We start from the raw sequence: 20,989 nt of genomic DNA on the forward strand, positions 1-20,989 counted from the left end.
AAGAAGAAAGATAAAGAAGAAGAAGAACAAGTATATACAGTAACACTACTGAACAAAATTTAGGACACAACTTCTCTTTCCACATTTTTTTTTAAAGGAACATCCCCACATAATCACTTGCTGTTGTTACTTGGAAAAAAAGATGTTTCTTGCATCATTCACCCTCAAAACAAGTGTTGGAAGCTATTTAAGGCCAATTCGAATAGTCAGCTCGAATAGTGAGCTCGAATACCGACTCGAATAGTGAGCTCGAAGTCCGAGGTCGAATCGAATAGTAAAAATTATTCGACTCGAATATTCGACTGACCTCGAATAATTTACTATTCGAATTCGACCAAACTCGAATTTTAAAAAGGGGTATTTGAGCATCACTAGTTCCCACTATTCTTCTTAACATTCCCTACACATTTGGTGTTTCTGGCATTTAAAGGGGCTTTGCTATTAACCTCCCCAGCGTTCAATTCCCCCAGGATTTCTGTGCAAACAGTGATAAAATTTATTTTTAAAACTTTTTTTTTCCTGTAACTTGCCAAAATGTGTCAAGCAAGGGTCTAGTATACAGTGCAGGAGAGTATTGATCTGTATGCATGTTTATACTGTTCACAGCATGTTTTTTTGAACGGACATTTCTGTCCATACCGCTAGGGAGGTTAACCGCTAAAGTCGGCGGGCGTTTAATTCTCCCGCGGTCAGAAGAATATTCAAAATCGATTTTCTCAAAAACTATAAGGTCTTTTTGAAAGAAAAAATGTTCCTCTTGTTCACAATTTTCTTCTTAACATTCCCTGCAAATTTGGTGTTTTTAGCTTTTAACCTCCTTAGCGGTAACCCCGTGTGTGACACGGGGTAAGCCGCCGGAGGGTGCCGCTCAGGCCCTGCTGGGCCGATTTACTTAATTTTTTTTTTGCTGGACGCAGCTAGCACTTTGCTAGCTGCGCCAGCACCCCGATCGCCGCCGCCGCGCGCCCGATCGCCGCTATCCGGTGCGGCGCGCGGCCCCCCCCCCCAGACCCCGAGCGCTGCCTGGCCAATCAGTGCCAGGCAGCGCCGAGGGGTGGATCGGGTCTCCCAATGACGTCCCGACGTCGCTGACGTCGGTGACGTCATCCCGCCCCGTCGCCATGGCGACGGGGGAAGCCCTCCAGGAAATCCCGTTCTTTGAACGGGATTTCCTGATCGGTGATCGCCGAAGGCGATCAAAGCGGGCGGGGGGATGCCGCTGAGCAGCGGCTATCATGTAGCGAGCCCTCGGCTCGCTACATGATTAAAAAAAAAATTAAAAAAAAAAACTGCTGCGCTTCCCCCTGGCGGTATTTTTCATACCGCCAAGGGGGTTAAGGGGGCTTTGCTATTAAACAATAAAGCCGGCGGGCAGATATTTTCCAAACGGCAGCAAAGCAGGGGTTAAAACGATAAATATCGTTCAGGCAGGACAAAAAAAAAGTTTTAAAACGATAAATTTCGTTTTTAAAGTTCTGCACTATTTTAACCTTTAAAACGATAAATATCGTTTTAAACATATATCGGGCAGAAGGGGGCGCCATTATTTTGCCGGCGCCATTTTTCACTAGACGCATAATAATATGGTAGGACATTAGACTATGACTATGGTAGGATTAGAGTGTGAGCTCCTCTGAGGGCAGTCAGTGACATGACTATGTACTCTGTAATGTGCTGCAGACGGTGTCAGTGCTATACAAATACATAACAATATGGTAGGACATTAGATTGTGACTCTGGCAGGATTAGATTGTGAGCTCCTCTGAGGACATTCAGTGACTTTGCAAAGTGCTGCAGAAGATGTCAGCGCTATATACTATACTATATACAGTGCTATAAACTATAATAGGGATTAGATTGTGAGCTCCTCTGAGGACAGCCAGTGACTTTACTCTGTAAAGTGCTGCAGAAGAGGTCAGTGCTATATACTATATACAGTGCTGTAAACTGATAGTGATTAGATTGTGAGCTCCTGGGAGGACAGTCAAAATGCAAAAGTAAGAGAGGGAAAGGATGATAAGCAAAAGTAGAGGAAAGGATAGAGATGGATAGAGATGGTGAGGAAGAAAAAGAGGCAGAGAGAGCACACAGTGAGGACTAAGAGAGGGAACAAGATGGAGAAGAAGGGTAAGGAAAAAAGGACAGAAATAAAGCACAAGATGAGAGAACAAGGGAGGGCGAATGTTGATGGTAAGAAACTTGAAAAGAGTGGAGGAGATAAGGAGCCCTTACACGTGGTGTGACTGGGAATCAGGGCCGGCCCTAGACTTTTTGCCGTCTGAGGCAAATTTTTAAAAAAATTGCCGCGTTCCAGCGTGCGCTCCACTGACATCACTTCCTGCATCGCCGCCCACTGTATTGTAAGTGGACGGCGATGCAGGAAGTGACGTCAGTGGAGCGCACGCTGGAACGCGGATAAGGTGAGTCCTCCCCGCCCATTCCTCTTACGATTGGGCATCGGCTGCTTCCTATTACAGCTGTAGGGGAGCGCAGATCGGGGGACCCAGGCGAGGGAGGGGGGTCCGACCCCCCCTCCCCACCGCCAGGCCCAATACCCCCATCCTGTCGGCTACCCCTCCGGCTCGGCAGCTGGCCCCCCCGCACCCACGGACGGGCGGGTGCCGCCCCTAGAAGTTTGCCGCCTGAGGCAAACGTTTCACCCCGCCTCATGAGCGGACCGGCCCTGCTGGGAATGGGCAATAAATCAGGGAGCGCTAAGACAAAACATTCAGCAGCATGGACTCAGCTTATCTGGTATGCAGCTACGGGACTGACTTATGGCCCATACTCACGGGCAACTTCTAGGGCCTGTCGCCAGCACACGTGAGCGTGTGGGCGACAGGCCGGCGACAGCTCCTCGCCAGGTCCCTCTGCGTACACACGCGGAAGAGGGACCAGCGGCGCGACGGAAGCTGTCGCCGACATTCCTCCTCCCCCCGCCGGAACCTCCGTATACTTCAATGGAGTTTGCTGTCGCTAGTCCGCGTACTCACGCGGACTAGCGACAGTTGCGGCGGACTGTCGCCAGGCGATTGACCGCGCCAATCGCCCGGCGACATCAGCGACGAGCGACGGTTTGGGGTGCGCGCCCGTGCAACGCCGCATACTCACAGGCGACCTGTCGCTGCAACACGCGCGCGCCGTTTGTTGCGGCAACATTTGTAGCCCGTGAGTATGGGCCATTACAGGTCAGTGTGAACGGAGGACTATCATCTGACATGCCGTCTGTTCTTGTATCGCTGCCTCTGCCTGACTGCGCTCCTCCACACAAACACTGAATGATATACAGCCCTGCTCCCCAAGCCACTTCTCCTTTACTAACCTATTGCACAAGGAAACTCCTGTGCACACTGCACACAGGAGCAGCCATGTGGACCTCGCAGCTGCGTGACGTCATTGTGCACTTCTCCACTTCCCCTGGTCTGTAGCCGCCCACTGCCACTGCACACAGACACGCACAGCACAGCAGGCTGCAGATCAGAGCAAAATGATGAATGATCAATTTGTGCTGTGCGCCTGTGACTGTAGACTGAGCAGCAGGCTGAGGCGACTTGTGCTGCTGCTTAGGAATGTTAAAGACGGCTGTCTGGCCAGTGGCCACCCGCCCCTTGCTTGGCTCCGCCCTAGTCACGTGCCTCGGAGGCCTTCCCAGAAATGCGGCCCTGCACACGCAAGATGTTTCTACAGCACTTTATGCCTCCAATTTAGCAATGCAATGGGATTTCTGCCCTTAAAACCCTGCTGTGGGTCACATTCGCAATTTATTATTATTTATTATTATTTATTATTTTTGGCATGTATCCCACTCCGCCATGCCCCCCTCCAGGTGTTAGACCCCTTGAAACATATTTTCCATCACTTTTGTGGCCAGAATTAGTGTTTGTAGTTTGCCTGCCCATTGAAGTCTATTGTGGTTCACATGGTTCACGCAAACGCGAACTTTTTTCGGAAGTTCGCATTCGATTTACACAAACCTAAAATCGGAGGTTCGAGCCATCTCTATGTCTGTGCAGAACGTTCTTGGTGATAGGACCAAGACTGCAAGTGGCGCGGCAGCCTGCTCACGCATGTGCAGAGAATGCCGACTGGTAGCTGCTACGGAGGGGACCCTGGGAGCTTGGAGCAGAGCTGCGTTGAAGGACACATAAGCTTCCAGGGGATGGATAAAGCCCCAGGTAAGTAAATCTGATTTTTATGAAATCATAAAATGTATCCTTTAACTACTTAAGGACCTTAATGATTGAAATCTACGCCCTGTTTTGATAGCTACCTGGCGTAGATTTTACTCCACGATGCCACGCGTTCTCGCCAGTTTCATCGCTCCCGACGATCTCGCCGCTGTCTCCCCACCACAGCTCAATCGCTCTGCCATCTCTATGATGGCAGAGCCTTTTGAACAGGTCAGGAGCCGATTTCATTGGCTCCTGACCCTGTCTATCAACGTAAACCGCTCCCATTGAATTACATTGATAGGCAGGTGCAGGAGCCAATGGAAGTGGCTCCTGACCGGCTCACAGGAACTCTGCCATTATAGAGTGGGTGGCCCAGGTTCCCAATGAGCGGCGGTGATGGCGATTGCAGTGGGAATGTGTGGCGATTCGTTATTCGTCGCTATTCCGCCATTTCTGGAACCAGTGGTCTCTGGTCCTTAGGCAGAGACCACTGGTACTTAAGTGGTTAACTCTCCATCGTGGTAATATTACCAGGAACTTTTGTTAAAGCCACATTAACCTCCCTGGTGGTATGATTCTTTCCTGCTTTTAGCGTCTAATAGCAGAACTATTTTTTCATGTGCTTTTAGACCCTAAAAGCAGGAAAAAGACATACTGCAGAGAGATTTGCAGCAGCCTTTGCACAGACTCACCTCCCTGGGACTACTGCTCCCAGCAATTTTTTTCTTTTACTCTGAGCCTGGCTCGGGGCTACTGGCAAGGCACCCAGCAACTTTTTTCTTTTACTACGACCGTAACTCAGGGTTAACACCAAGGAGGTGTGAGGTCCTAGATGTTACTTGGATTCCGAACAGCTTTAGCCACCTGACAGAGGTTATAACCCTTCACTACTTGGCTTAAAAAATTGGGACTGGATCCTGTTAATGCTTTTCATTTATAGAGAGGAGGGTTGCTTTAAATCAGTCTATGGTAAATGATTAGCTCTAATCTATTAATTTTCTACCAAATAATCTTAACAATAGTAAAGCTACGTACACACGTCTGACTTTTACAAACTACCAGTCGTCAGACCCGCCTGCGGGGCAGTCATTTTGACGACAGTTTGCCGGTGTGTACAGTCTGTCGTCAGGCTAATAAAGCTGTTTTTGACTGATCCGCCAGACGACAGACTGTACACACCGGCAAACTGTCGTCAGAACGACCGCCCCGCAGGCAGGTCTGACGACCGGTAGTTTGTAAAAGTCAGACATGTGTACAAGATAATTAGGTTTATAGCTCCTTGCTTATTATAAAGATTGCATGCAAAGATAATTTTCTGAAATTCACTGTACGTAGGGCTTAAGGAATCTTGAGATTAAGGAAGCTGAAAAATCAGACGAGGTGCTTCACTTTTCAGCACTGTAAAAAAGCTGGTTGTTAAGGTAAGACTTTAGACATGACAGGCCAAACATTATGGGTAACTCCTAGGTGTTATAGTTTTGTTCAGACCTGTGTGTGAGTGTTAGACTCATAATGATTCATTGTCACAGTGCCAGAAAGGCTGACAGACTCCTTTTCAGTATGCTGTGGTCATGCAGCTCAATTCTGTACTGTGCATAGAACTTTACCTGTACAGTATACAGCAGCTATGCAGTGTCTAGGATATGGTATGTGATGAGTAACCATATTTGGGTGTGTACATCTGATGAGGATACTGACACACTTCCTTATCACATACACTGTTTAGGCTTGTAGGTGAGCCAAGCTTTAAAAAGGCAGCTCTAGGGGAACTACAGCCAGGATTTAGGGTGGAGAAGAAAACAGCTCTCAAGCTTGGAGAAAAGTGAAACACCAGGTGAGTCTCAGGTAGATAATACATTCTGTACATTTTATGTACAAAAGTTTGGCTTCTTTGTTTAGAGTGAAAGATTTCAGTGCAATTATATGGAAGCATTTTACGTTATGCTGGAATTTTATAAGTGAGTGAATACCGATTAACTAATGTTTTCGTTTTCTGTGTTAAATCCCTCAAAACATGGATATATCTTTACCTAATTATTATGTAATTATTTTGTATTTTGCAATTGTACTTTGCATTTGTAACTCGACTGTGCAGGTGTAAATCAAACTACACTAAAGTACATTTACACTAATATTTATATATTATGTTGTGTATTAGAAACTTGAAATTGTAGGCCATGAGTCTTAAAAGGATTATGCTGTCAAAGCAATCTTTTGTTTTTATATGGGAAATATTTTCTGCTGGAAATCTGATCTGTGATAACAGGTGAGGCTTGAAACGGGATTAAAAGCATCTTAATTTCTGGCACATTTTGTATAGTAGAAAAATAGTTCTTTAGCTGCAGACTTTCTATTTGCAATGTACAACACTATACAGTATACAGTATTCTAAAGTTGCGTCCTTTGATTTTAATTAGAGATTTAATAAAACATTTCTGTTTGTTTTGGTTTTTACATTTTAGTTAGCGATTCTTTTGAAAGCAAATGTAACTAATATACACTGGTTTAAAGTACCATACACAGTTGAGTTAGGACATTCATTTTAGTTATCTGTTCAGCTATAACTATATCTTATGTTTTAATATAACCTTGATAATGATTCTGTTAGCATGGTCATAATGAGATGATATGAGTTTAGCATAGGGTTTTTGTTTGGACTTATGACAGTTGGAAAGCAAGTTTTTTTTTTTTAAAGTGGCTAGTAAAAAAAGATTTAGTGGAAAAATACTGGCTCCCGCTAACAAAATATCCTAAATATTGTGATTACTGATTTCTAAAAGCTGTAGTGAAGATTCCCCTCTAACCAATTCTTTTTCTTTGTCTGGATGAAGTAGGAAAATGTAAGAAGAAATTGTCAGCTTGAATAAATCATTTTGAAAAAATATTTAATATGTGGTCAGAAAAAAATCCTGATATGATGTGCAACAGTGCTGGGTCTTTCAATCAGAACTCTAATGGATCTCCTTCTAACGTATGAAATGCTGTCCCCCAGAATCTTCCATGCGGCCCCTTTCACATATAACAGAATTTGAATTCAAATGCTGTTTTGTGGTTTTGCGAATTTGCGTTTACCACGCATCTAATGCAAGTCAATGGCATCACATTATTTATGTAATATTTGTAAGGAAACGCGGAAAGGCCGCCGTCTCTCGAGGTGAGGCGGCTGTTTCCGCGTCCAGCATGGCGTCACAACGCGGAAAAAACACTGCATGCCGCATAGGCAGTGCGGCAGAATCCGCATTGGTAACGGCGGAATCCGCATCAGAGGCGGCCCCCGCACTAGATACATTGCATGACAGTACTGGTGTGGCTGGGACTGATAGTCCCCCAGGATTCAGACTTACACACGCGCGAGCACAGAGGCAGAGTTTAAATAGCAGTTAGAAGGGTGTCGGCTGACCAGCTGGGTCAGCTGACAGATTCCACTGCTCTCATTGGACCAGCAATTAGGGAGGTCCTGGAAAGGTCCTAGAGTATATATACTGCTGGTTGTTCACTTGCTCTTTGTCTGGCGTGCGATCACATATGTGGGAACACCCAGATCCGTAGTCAGATCCGCAAGTGTGCCGGGACCAGCTGGAGCTGTAATCCTACACTTAGCTAGATTCTGTTGATAGCTAAAGTACTAGTTTGATTGTGATTATATGTTATGACTTTTGCCTGCTTTGACTATCCTCCTGAACTCTGATCTTGTACCTCGATATTTCTGATACTCTGTTGCCGAACCCCGGCTCGTTCCTTGACTCTGTTTCTGATTTTGTACCCCGATATATCGGATACCCCGTTGCTGAACCTTGCCTGTACTTTGACTCCGCCTTTGCCTCCTGATCTTGTACTTTATCTGTCCGTGTGTGTACGACCTGGCTTGTCCGACCTCGAGAACCGACCTTACTGTTAGAGGCGGTTCCTCGTTCTGTTAAGTGACCCTTCCGCCAGAGGGTTACTTTCAGTATATCCTTCCCGCTGGCAGCCTGACTCCTCCCGCCTTGGAGAGCTCAGGTTTGCGGAAGGAATCTGTACCTTACTGTACTGAGGCCCTGTCCTCTAAGTGTTACTGTTACACCAAAACACTACACTCTACTCAGGTGAACAGAGGTTAGCTAGTATATCGGATTATCAGTGATACTGCAGATCACGTATAATCTGGTATATCTGTATTCCCATTGATTCTGCAGATCACTGGTAATCAGATCCTCTCTGTGCTTCACCGATCGTTACAGAACGCCAGACCAAAAATGCAAATGGACGCACACACTGACCGTCTGGGCGCACTTGCCACTTCGGTGGAAAACATCAACCAAGTGCTGGGTAGCCACAAGACTATGATTGATGTCCTATCAGGCTCTGTGCAAACCCTCCAGACGTCAGTTGATTCAGTGCGATCCTCTCCTAGTGCTGACATCCGTATGCCAGTACCTGATAAATTTTCCGGCCACAAGTCTGACTTCCGGAATTTTAGGAGTAGAGTGTTGTCATACTTCGAGCTGAGACCCCGATCCTCGGGGACTGAGACCCAACGGGTCATATTTATTAAAACTTTGTTAACCGGTGATTCCCAGACCTGGGCATACAATCTGTCTCCCACTGATACTGCTCTAACTTCGGTGGAGGAATTTTTTAAGGCCATGGCCGTAATATACGACGACCCTGACCTTGCGGCTACCTCTGAGCGCAAGCTCAAACTTTTGCGGCAAGGTAGAGGCTCAGTCGAGGATTACGCGGCAGAATTCCGCAGATGGTCGGTCACTGCCAGATTTGATAATTTTGCCCTGATGGATTACTTCTTGTCTGGGTTGTCGGAGGAGGTCTCCGATTTAATGTTAACTTTGCCCGAACCCAGGACAGTCGATGAGGCCATCACATCGGCCATCCGAGTCGACCGTCGATTACGCCATCAGAGGCAAATTCGAGGCAGTCACCGTGTAAGGGCGACATCCTATGCGGCACCTTCTGCTGCACCCTTAGTAACACCGTCTCCCTCTGTCTCATCCCCTCCGGCCTTGCCTCCACCCGAACCAATGCAGATTGGTCGATCGAAATTGACCCAGGTGGAGTGAAGGCGGAGGATGACGGAACAGCTGTGCCTATATTGTGCAACAGCAGGGCATAGAGTGCGAAACTGCCCTAACAGGTCGGGAAACGAGTTTGCCTAGGAGTAGTGGGGGGTGACACCCTGGGCACACAAATTTCACCCCTTAAAGAGAAAAAATTACTTCTCCCTTGTACAGTTACATGGGAGGATAAATCTGTATCCACTGAAGCTTTTATTGACTCTGGCTCAGCGGCTAATTTTATGAATTTCGAATTTGCTCAGGAGTTGGGTCTTCCGCTCACTCCCGTGAGACCCCCCATTCAGGTCACAGCAGTGGACGATTCCCCTCTGCAACGGAATCGTGCTCTGTCGCAGACTCCGGTGGTGAAGCTCACCATAGGGGTATTGCATGGGGAACAGTTACAATTTTTTGTATTACACATGTCAACCTCCACTATTATCCTAGGCATGCCGTGGTTGCAGATCCATTCACCACAAATAGATTGGGCCACGGGCCAGTTAACCTCCTGGTCTCCCCATTGTTTTCAGCAGTGTTTGGGGAAGTTAACATTGGGGCAAACCAGAGTTCAGGTGGAAGGTGTACCAGACCAATATGCTGAATATTCGGATGTATTCTGCCCCAAAGCAGCCGATAAATTACCTCCACATCGCCCTTTCGATTGTCCCATTGATCTCCGTTCAGGTTGTGTAACCCCTCCCCCCGGGGTCATTTGTACAATTTATCGGGACCCGAAAAAGTGGCTATGCAAGAGTACATCAGGGAGAATCTGGCCAAAGGTTTCATTCGCCCGTCCCGGTCGCCTGCTGGGGCAGGCTTCTTTTTCGTAAAAAAGAAAGACGGAGGCCTGCGGCCTTGCATCGATTACCGCGGTCTCAACAAAATTACAGTAAAGAATCGCTATCCGCTACCCCTGATAGACGATTTTTTCACTCAGATCACGGGCGCCCAGATCTTTTCTAAGCTGGATTTACGGGGTGCGTACAACCTGGTACGCATAAGAAAGGGCGATGAGTGGAAAACGGCCTTTAATACACCGGATGGGCATTACGAGTACCTGGTGATGCCCTTCGGGTTATGTAATGCCCCGGCCGTTTTCCAAGAACTCATCAACGAGGTCTTCAGAGAGGTGTTGGGGAGATTTGTTCTAGTCTACCTAGACGATATTCTTATTTTCTCCAACAATCTCTCTGAACATAGGACCCATGTGAGGTTCGTTTTGAACAAGCTAAGGCAGAACCTATTGTACGCAAAAATAGAAAAGTGTATCTTCGAAGTAACATCTGTCGCTTTTCTGGGGTACATAATATCCACCACAGGCCTGTCTATGGATCCTGCCAAGGTCTCCGCTGTTCTGGAATGGCCTCAGCCGGTAAGCTTGAAATCTCTTCAGCGGTTTCTTGGCTTCGCCAACTATTATAGGAGGTTCATAAAGGGTTACTCTACGATCATTTCGCCACTTACCAGTCTCACCAAAAAAGGGGCAGATACCACTCACTGGTCTCCTGAGCCGTTACAGGCTTTTGCCACCCTAAAGGGCCTATTTTGTTCTGCACCCATCCTCAGACATGTAGATACATCTTTTCCATTTATTGTTGAGGTGGATGCCTCGGAGGTCGGGGTTGGGGCTGTGCTGTCTCAGCGATCTGGCTTGCAGGGTAGAATGCACCCCTGTGCTTACTTCTCCCGTAGGTTCTCCCCTGCGGAAAGGAACTACGATATTGGCAACAGAGAGCTTTTAGCCATTAAGTTAGCTTTCGAGGAATGGCGACATTGGTTAGAGGGAGCGGAGCATACGGTCACGGTCTACACTGACCACAAGAACCTAGAGTACATTGAGGGGGCTAAGAGGTTGAGCCCTCGTCAGGCTCGTTGGTCATTATTTTTCTCTAGGTTCTCTTTCATTATTACGTACACCCCAGGTAGCAAAAATGTCAAGGCGGATGCTTTATCCCGGTGCTTCAAGTCAGAGACAGCACAGCCCTCCATTCCAGAGACTATTATTCCCCAGAGGTTGGTACTAGCCGCAACTGAGACTTGGGAGGATTGGAAGGGGACGTTAATTCCCTTTCAACAAGACATCCCGGAAGGGAAGCCCGCAGGGGTGCTGTTCATTCCGCTACCGTTCCGTCTCCAGGTTCTAGAGATGTTCCATGCACATAAAAATGCTGGGCATCCTGGGGCATCTAGAACACAGGATCTGGTAGCCAGATGCGCCTGGTGGCCGTCCTTGGCAGCAGATTGCAAGGAATACGTGAGGGAATGTGCGATTTGTGCCAAGAGTAAACCCTCCCGGCTGGCACCTGTGGGTACCTTGCAGCCTTTACCCACCCCTAGTGAGCCATGGACTCATTTGTCCATGGATTTTGTGGGTGAACTTCCTAAATCAGAAGGTATGTCGGTCATTTGGGTGGTAGTCGACCGCTTCAGCAAAATGGCCCATTTCGTGCCCTTGAAAGGACTCCCCTCGGCCCAGGAGTTGGCTGACCTGTTTATTACACATGTGTTCCGGCTGCACGGCATTCCGGAAAACATAGTGTCGGATCGGGGAGTCCAGTTCATTTCAAGATTCTGGAGGGCATTCTGCCAACAAATGGGCATGAAGCTGTCATTCTCATCGGGCTACCACCCACAGACCAATGGGCAGACGGAGAGAATCAACCAGTCATTGGAGCAATTTTTGAGGTGCTATGTTGCGGAGACGCAGAGCGACTGGGTCAAGTTTCTGCCCTTCGCGGAGTTCGCACAAAACAATTTGAAAAGCTCCTCCACCGGATTCTCTCCATTCCAGGTTGTGTCTGGTAGATTGCCCAAGTTCTCACCATTGCCAGTGGCCTCCACCCCGTTTCCAGCTCTGGAGGCCTGGCAGAGGTCTTTTAAGGACATTTGGCGTACGGTGAGAAATAGTTTACAAAAGGCGTTTCTTACTCAGAAGGGTCAAGCTGACAAGAAACGTTCAGTAGAGTGGAGCTTCCAGCCAGGAGACTTGGTTTGGGTGTCCACACGTCATTTGGCCCTGAAACAGCCCTCAGATAAATTGGGCCCCAGGTTTGTCGGTACATTTCCGGTAGTAAAAAAGATTAATAATGTTATGTATACCGTCGACCTTCCCACCAGCATGCGGGGGGTAAGGTCCTTCCATGTGTCCCTTCTTAAACCAGCAGTCCAGGTGGGTCCCACTCCTCCTCCTCCCGTGTTGGTAGATGCCCAACCTGAGTATGAAGTGGAAAAAATATTAGATTCTCGCAAGGTACAAAACTCGGTACAGTACCTCGTACATTGGAAAGGGTATGGCATCGAGGAGAGGCGATGGGTACCTGGGAACCGTATGCATGCGGATGAGTTGGTGAGGGAGTTTCATGCCTTACACCCCGAGAAACCTGGTAGGAGTTGTCCGGAGTCCACTCCTCGGGGGGGGGGTACTGTAAGGAAACGCGGAAAGGCCGCCGTCTCTCGAGGTGAGGCGGCTGTTTCCGCGTCCAGCATGGCGTCACAACGCGGAAAAAAAACGCATGCCGCATAGGCAGTGCGGCGGAATCCGCATTGGTAACGGCGGAATCCGCATCAGAGGCGGCCCCTGCACTAGATACATTGCATGACAGTACTGGTGTGGCTGGGACTGATAGTCCCCCAGGATTCAGACTTACACGCGCGCGAGCACAGAGGCAGAGTTTAAATAGCAGTTAGAAGGGTGTCGGCTGACCAGCTGGGTCAGCTGACAAATTCCACTGCTCTCATTGGACCAGCAATTAGGGAGGTCCTGGAAAGGTCCTAGAGTATATATACTGCTGGTTGTTCATTTGCTCTTTGTCTGGCGTGCGATCACATATGTGGGAGCACCCAGATCCGTAGTCAGATCCGCAAGTGTGCCGGGACTAGTGTTGGGCGAACAGTGTTCGCCACTGTTCGGGTTCTGCAGAACATCACCATGTTCGCGTTCGGCCGAACACCTGATGGTGTTCGGCCTTTTAAGTTCGGGTTCGCCCCGAACTTCTAATGGCCGCCGAACAGGGCCGAACAGGGCCCCTGTTCGGCCGAACAGGGCCCTGTTCGGCCGAATACTGCCCCCCTATGGGGTCGCAGGCATAAGGGGGGAGCATGCCCCGATCGCGGGGGGGGGGGGGTCGGAAATTCCCCCCACCCCCTCCGCTAGCGCTCCCCCCTCTGCCCGCTTCCCCATTCAAAAGTTTAAGCAAAGTACCTGTAGTGGATGGCCTGGCAGTGGGCGGCACTGTGGAGTGAGGAGGAGGAGTCCGGAGAGTGACGAGTTGAGGGAGGCCGGGCAGCGGGCGTGAGGTCAGAGAAAGGGCGGAAGTACCACAAGGGTTCTTCCGCTGAACCGCCCGCTGCCCGGCCTCCCTCAACTCGTCACTCTCCGGACTCCTCCTCCTCACTCCACAGTGCCGCCCACTGCCAGGCCATCCACTACAGGTACTTTGCTTAAACTTTTGAATGGGGAAGCGGGCAGAGGGGGGAGCGCTAGCGGAGGGGGTGGGGGGAATTTCCGACCGCCCCCGCGATCGGGGCATGCTCCCCCCTTATGCCTGCGACCCCATATGGCCCCCAAAAGCTGGATGTTCGGAAAGTTCGGGGTTCGGCCCGAACATGCCGAACATCTCGGCCATGTTCGGCGAACTTTCCCGAACCCGAACATCCAGGTGTTCGCCCATCACTAGCCGGGACCAGCTGGAGCTGTAATCCTACACTTAGCTAGATTCTGTTGATAGCTAAAGTACTAGTTTGATTGTGATTATATGTTATGACTTTTGCCTGCTTTGACTATCCTCCTGAACTCTGATCTTGTACCTCGATATTTCTGATACTCTGTTGCCGAACCCCGGCTCGTTCCTTGACTCTGTTTCTGCCTCCTGATTTTGTACCCCGATATATCTGATACCCCGTTGCTGAACCTTGCCTGTACTTTGACTCCGCCTTTGCCTCCTGATCTTGTACTTTATCTGTCCGTGTGTGTACGACCTGGCTTGTCCGACCTCGAGAACCGACCTTACTGTTAGAGGCGGTTCCTTGTTCTGTTAAGTGACCCTTCCGCCAGAGGGTTACTTTCAGTATATCCTTCCCGCTGGCAGCCTGACTCCTCCCGCCTTGGAGAGCTCAGGTTTGCGGAAGGAATCTGTACAGTACGCCTTACTGTACTGAGGCCCTGTCCTCTAAGTGTTACTGTTACACCAAAACACTACACTCTACTCAGGTGAACAGAGGTTAGCTAGTATATCGGATTATCAGTGATACTGCAGATCACGTATAATCTGGTATACATCTGTATTCCCATTGATTCTGCAGATCACTGGTAATCAGATCCTCTCTGTGCTTCACCGATCGTTACAATATTCCAATGTTTTTTTTCTGCAATGGACATGCAATATGCATATCAATAAGAGATCAATGGAAATGAAGAAAAATCACATTTGTTACATGAAAATAACATTTTAAAGTTAATTAAATAAATTATTATGTAAATAGGCGTCAATGGTAAACACAGAAAAAATTGTATTTCAAAAAAAATCACATAAAAATGCACTTTGACAAAAGATTTGGAACCAAACATGAAAAGACATGAAAAAAGGCAGTGCCTTAACAGCCCACGGCTGTGCAAGCATCTAACCTAATGATATGTAATGGCATGATTGAGATTTCTGGATGTCAAGTTATAAACAACCACCATGTGGTGTCCCAAACCAGCAATAACAGCTTCAGTGCTGCTATGTAATTCTGCATCTGTCCTATGTTATGAAAAGAGCTTCAACAGCACCTCAGATCTAAACTACAAGATCCATAAGAAGTGACTTAAAGAGTACCTGAGACGAGGGGAAAAACATATATATATATATATATATATATATATATATATATATATATATATATATATATATATATATGTATATATGTATATGTAATATATTAGGACATGCTTCCATATACATACCTGGGGCATCCTCCAGCCCCATTCTGGCTGATCGCTCCCTCACCATCCTCCAGTCGGGGCTAGTTGGTTGCAAAAAGAGCGTTGGGGAAAAAAGGGCGTTTATAGAAATATTGTGTTATATTTCGTTTACAATAATGCTTTACAAATTAAAAAAACATTTTAAAATGTCTATGAAATCGCAAATTGTGAAAACGATAATCTTCCCTGTTTTGAAAGTGAAACTTACGTTTGTTAAAAAAACAATAATATATGTACAGTGGGTTGCAAAAGTATTCGGCCCCCTTGAAGTTTTCCACATTTTGTCAAATTACTGCCACAAACATGCATCCATTTTATTGGAATTCCACGTGAAAGACCAATACAAAGTGGTGTACATGTGAGAAGTGGATCGAAAATCATACATCATTCCAAACATTTTTTACAAATAAATAACTGCAAAGTGGGGTGTGCGTAATTATTCGGACTCCTGAGTAAATACTTTGTAGAACCACCTTTTGCTGCAATTACTGCTGCCAGTCTTTTAGGGTATGTCTCTACCAGCTTTGCACATCTAGAGACTGAAATCCTTGCCCATTCTTCTTTGCAAAACAGCTCCAGCTCAGTCAGATTAGATGGACAGCGTTTGTGAACAGCAGTTTTCAGATCTTGCCACAGATTCTCGATTGGATTTAGATCTGGACTTTGACTGGGCCATTCTAGCACATAGATATGTTTTGTTTTAAACCATTCCATTGTTGCCCTGGCTTTATGTTTAGGGTCATTCTCCTGCTGGAAGGTGAACCTCTGCCCCAGTCTCAAGTCTTTTGCAGTCTCCAAGAGGTTTTCTTCCAAGTTTGCCCTGTATTTGGCTCCATCCATCTTCCCATCAACTCTGACCAGCTTCCCTGTCCCTGCTGAAGAGATGCACCCCCCGAGCATGATGCTGCCACCACCATATTTGACAGTGGGGATGGTGTGTTCAGAGTGTTGTGCAGTGTTAGTTTTCCGCCACACATAGCGTTTTGCATTTTGGCCAAAAAGTTCCATTTTGGTCTCATCTGACCAGAGCACCTTCTTCCACATGGTTGCTATGTCCCCCCCATATCTTGTGGCAAACTGCAAACGGGACTTCTTATGCTTTCTGTTAACAATGCCTTTCTTCTTGCCACTCTTCCATAAAGGCCAACTTTATACAGTGCATGACTAATAGTTGTCCTATGGACAGAGTCTCCCACCTGAGCTGTAGATCTCTGCTGCTCGTCCAGAGTCACCATGGGCCTCTTGACTGCATTTCTGATCAACGCTCTCCTTGTTCGGCCTGTGAGTTTAGGTGGATGGCCTTGTCTTGGTAGGTGTACAGTTGTGCCATACTCCTTCCATTTCTGAATGATCACTTGAACAGTGCTCCGTGGCATGTTCACGGCTGTGGAAATCTTTTTGTAGCCTAAGCCTGCTTTAAATTTCTCAATAACTTGATCCCTGACCTGTCTTGTGTGTTCTTTGGACTTCACGGTGTTGTTGCTCCCAATATTCTCTTAGACAACCTCTGAGGCCTTCACAGAGCAGCTGTATTTGTACTGACATTAGATTACACACAGGTGCACTCTATTTAGTCATTAACACTCATCAGGCAATGTCTACAGGCAACTGACTGCACTCAGATCAAAGGGGGCCGAATAATTATGCACACACCACTTTGCAGTTATTTATTTGTAAAAAATGTTTGGAATCATGTCTGATTTTCGTTCCACTTCTCACGTGTACACCACTTTGTGTTGGTCTTTCATGCGAAATTCCAATAAAATTGATTCATGTTTGTGGCAGTAACGTGACAAAATGTGGAAAACTGTATATATATATATATATATATATATATATATATATATCTGTGTGTATGTATATATATATATATATATATATATATATATATATATATATATATATATATATATATATATATATATATATACATACACACAGATATATATATATATATATATATATATATATATATAATGATAATAGCAAAGAAGTTTCTGTACTGTGTTAGCCAAACAAATTATATAGGTCGAAAAAACAACTAGTCCCCTTCTTCAGGCATATTTCCAGATGTTAGCTGAAGTAAAACACTGATGCAGGTAAATAGTAAACACGAAGATGACAGTTGTGCTGGTTATTGATTATCCGTTAGGTGTCAGGTGATCAGCAGGATGGAGCCAGTGAGTTAGTGCAAGCATACATGAAATCCAGCAGGTTTCTGAAGATCATGAAGCCAAATCACATATGGTGTCATGAATCCTGTTCCACAATTTAAACCTTCTGTTAATGTCTTGAACATTTTCATAAATTTGTACTCAGAAATTTTTCTTGATTGTTCATTTTTGAAGTTACCCTTAAGAACAAGTAATTTTAGATCTTGCTGTAATAGATAGCGGAGAGGCCGCCGCGGTGGTGAGTGGCATGGCGGCTGTATCCGCGTCTCAGCCAGCGGCCTCCACTGCGCAATTACATGTTGGAGTTTTGCCTGGTCCCTCAGTTGCACATAGACTGAGGGCTACGCGTGCGCCAGGCATCGGGACCTTTATGCAAGTAGAAGGGGAGTCAGCTGATCAGCCGGTCAGCTGACTCCAGCAGTGCTCCTGATTGGCTAAGTAACTAGGGCAGCGCTGCGGAGCGCTCTTAGTATATATAGGACCTGCCTGTCAGTTGCTCTTTGTCTGCTGTTGCAAATGCTATGTGTTAGCACTCAGACCTTAGTCAGATCCCAAAGTGTGCTAGAACCAGCAGGAGCTGGGGATCCACACTTAGCCAGATTCTGTTGATAGCTGAAAGTACTAATTGAATTGTATTATTTGTTATGAACCTCTGCTTGCCTTAACTACTCTTCTGCCTACTGATTCTGTGTCTATGCCTATCTGATCATTTTGCCGACTCAGCTTGTACCTTACTCTGATTCAGTCTTCTGTCTTTGTACCGTATCTGTCCGTGTGTTGCCGATCCTGCTTGTCTGACTCTCCTGCCCTCACCAGTGAGCTTAGTGCTGGCGAGGGACTCTCAGTTTAGTAATCACCTGCTCCTCAGGTTGATAGCTGCAGTACAGTCTTAATCACCTGCTCCTCAGGTTGATAGCTGCAGTACAGTCTTTATCACCTACTCCTCAGGTTAACAGCTATAGTACAGTCTGAATCACCCGCTCCTCAGGTGATAGGTACCTTCTGTCTACTGTGCATCATCTGCTCCTCGGGTGAACCAATCACTACTTCATCTGAGTCTCCAGCCTGCTGGAGTACTGATTCCAGTGTTCTGTAGAGATACCCCTCATTACCAGCTCCTCTGGGAAAGTGGGTATCTCTATCTATATTTACTGTTGCACCAAACACTTATCTCACACCTGGTTGTCTTGTGTCTTGCTATACTCGCATTATTGGTGATTCTGCAGATCACCATATAATCAGGTATAGCATCTGTATTATTGGTGATACTGCAGATCACCAATAATCAGAAAATCTGTCCTTGCTAACACCAATCGTTACAGAACAGCAGACCAAACATTATGAATGCACTGCGTAGTCAGGTTGAAGCCCTGACCACCGCGGTAAACAATCTTACTGGGGTGATCAATACCCAACAGATTCAGATCACTCAACTGTCTGGGACAGTTCAGGTACTTCAAACGACTACTGATGCAGTGTGATCCCCATCAGTCACGGACCTGTGCATGTCCGTACCCGAAAAGTTTTCTGGACATAGATCTGACTTTCAGAATTTTAGAAATCGTGTGCTATGCTATTTTGAGTTGAGGCCTAATCTGTCAGGATCTGAGAACCAGAGGGTAACGTTTATAAAGACCCTATTGTCAGGAGATTCACAAACATGGGTATATAGTCTGCACGCAGAGCATGAGCAATCTTCTAACTGTAATATTAAATACTTAACGCAGGAAGAAGTGAAGGCAAGACTAAATAAATTAAAAATAGACAAGGCACCTGGCCCGGATGGCATGCATCCTTGGGTCCTAAGGGAATTAAGTTCAGTTATAGATAAACCCCTTTATCTTATCTTTTGTGACTCTCTTGCAACTGGCAGAGTCCCAGTGGGTGGCGTACAGCCCACGTTTTCCCATTATTTAAGAAGGGCAAAAAATCAGATCCAGGAAATTATAGACCTGTAAGCTTAACATCAGTTGTATGCAAACTATTTGAGGGGCTACTAAGAGATACTATACATGACTTCATAGTAGAAAATAATCTTATTTCTCAGCATCAACATGGGTTTACTAAAGACAGGTCCTGTTTGACTAACATGCTCAGCTTTTATGAGGTAGTGAATGCTAATATGGATATTGGGAATGCTGTAGATGTGATATACTTGGACTTTGCAAAGGCCTTCGACACTGTTCCCCACAAAAGTCTGGTGCAAAAGTTGAGGATGCAATGACTGGGGAACAGTCTGTGTTCATGGATAGGGAACTGGCTAATGGACAGAAAACAAAGAGTTGTGGTCAATGGATCGTACTCAAAATGGGAGACTGTTAGCAGTGGGGTCCCACAGGGGTCTGTTCTGGGTCCAGTGCTCTTCAATGTATTTATTAATGACCTAGTAGATGCAGTAGTGAGCAATGTTGTTATTTTTGCAGATGATACAAAATTGTGCAGAATCATCAACTCTCAGGAAGATAGGTATGGGAGGGAGGGATGGAAAGGAGCCAGCACTGCTAATAGGGTAATTTATTAGGCAAGTAAAACCATAGCACTTACAGTCAGCACAGTCGGATGCAGAGCGGGAGGGTGGGCGCCAGGTCTATATCCCCCTGCGGGGATATAGACCTGGCGCCCACCCTCCCGCTCTGCATCCGACTGTGCTGACTGTAAGTGCTATGGTTTTACTTGCCTAATAAATTACCCTATTAGCAGTGCTGGCTCCTTTCCATCCCTCCCTCCCATACCTACATGCTTGCAACCATTAGCCTGTGCACGCTCTCCTAAGGGGATTTAACTGCCACAGTCATATGCTGACCGTAGTCGAGTCCAGACCCTTGCTGCCATCTTAAGAGTGCTGAAGATTCATCTGCTCTACATTTTTACTCTCAGGAAGATAGTGTCATATTGCAACAGGATCTGGATAGGATGGCTATATGGGCACATACATGGCAGATGGAATTCAATGTTGACAAATGTAAAGTCATGCATTTTGGACGTACTAATGGTCTAGCACCATACAAAATGAATGGGATACAGTTGGGGACATCAAACTTGGAGAAGGACTTAGGAGTACTCATTGACAACAAGTTAAATAATCGTACTCAATGCCAAGCAGCTGCAGCTAAAGCTAACAAAATTTTGGGATGCATTAAAAGGGAAATAAAAACTCGAGATGCTAGCATAATATTGCCCCTGTTTAAGTCTCTAGTAAGGCCACATCTGGAATATGGAATTCAGTTCTGGGCACCACATTACAAAAAAGATATTGCAGTTTTAGAGCAGGTGCAGAGACGAGCAACGAAATTGATACGTGGGATGGAAGGTCTCACTTATCAAGAAAGGTTAGATAAACTGGGTTTATTTAGTCTAGAGAAAAGACGCCTTAGAGGGGATCTAACTAACATGTATAAATACATCAGAGGGCAATATAATAGCTTGGCGGATGAGCTTTTTGTCCCTAGGCCTTCTCAAAGGACTAGAGGACATGATCTGCGCATGGAGGAAAAACGTTTTAGCCATTTATTTAGGAAAGGGTTCTTTACAGTAAGAGTGATTAAGATGTGGAATGCATTGCCACAGGAAGTCGTTATGGCAAACTCTATACCTGCATTTAAAGGGGGCTTAGATGCTTTCCTTGCGTTG

General features: G+C 46.3%; 1 protein-coding gene across 1 annotated transcript in view; it reads left to right on the plus strand.

Moving 5' to 3' along the window:
* The first annotated feature begins 5,874 nt into the window (after nucleotides 1–5,874).
* The window catches only part of LAMB3 (laminin subunit beta 3), a 2,309,994-nt gene continuing 2,294,879 nt past the window's right edge, over nucleotides 5,875–20,989 (plus strand). Inside the window, exon 1 of the mRNA XM_068269757.1 lies at nucleotides 5,875–6,006. The gene's annotated coding sequence lies outside the window, so the exon portion shown is untranslated. The remainder of the gene's footprint in view (nucleotides 6,007–20,989) is intronic.

The sequence above is a fragment of the Hyperolius riggenbachi genome, chromosome 2, assembly GCF_040937935.1.
Source record: "Hyperolius riggenbachi isolate aHypRig1 chromosome 2, aHypRig1.pri, whole genome shotgun sequence".
Taxonomy (NCBI): Eukaryota; Metazoa; Chordata; class Amphibia; order Anura; family Hyperoliidae; genus Hyperolius; species Hyperolius riggenbachi.